Source organism: Trypanosoma equiperdum (assembly GCF_001457755.1).
Source record: "Trypanosoma equiperdum strain OVI genome assembly, contig: ctg_493, whole genome shotgun sequence".
NCBI lineage: Eukaryota > Euglenozoa > Kinetoplastea > Trypanosomatida > Trypanosomatidae > Trypanosoma > Trypanosoma equiperdum.
The window spans coordinates 1-517 of record NW_027124413.1 but is presented as its reverse complement, the minus strand read 5'-3'; positions in this window follow the sequence as shown (position 1 = coordinate 517).

Below are 517 nucleotides of genomic sequence, written 5' to 3'. Positions count from 1 at the left end.
TTTAAAAGCCAGGACAAAAATGTTTTTAAGAGAAACCCCTTTAAGGACTACAGTGACTATGAAACCGTGATCATGTTTGCTATCTTCCGTATGCAGGAAAAAAAACGGTTGCGCCATTGTCATATCTTCACGTTATTTGTGTTGTGGGTTTTAGCGGAGCTATCACTAATGGAATGCACCCGACCATTACTGCTCTCTTGCTGAATGAGTGTGCCGTGCCCGCGTGCTTCTTTGACTAGCCTTTTACTTCTCACGTTGTGGATCTCACCAAACCACATAGTGGTGACTTCATCCCATTGCTCCTCGTAAACTTTCTTCCGACGGAAGTTGCGCAATACTTGATCGTTTCGGGAAATATATAATTATGAGTTTGGGCAGCAACTCCTTCCCGAGTATAATCATACCTGATACTTCCTTAAGGCCCTATATTATTTCTGTGCATGGCACAACGCCTCTGCAGCCCTTCACTAGTTCATGCATCCCCCTTCCTCCCTTGGAAGGCCTTGTTATTTCAATG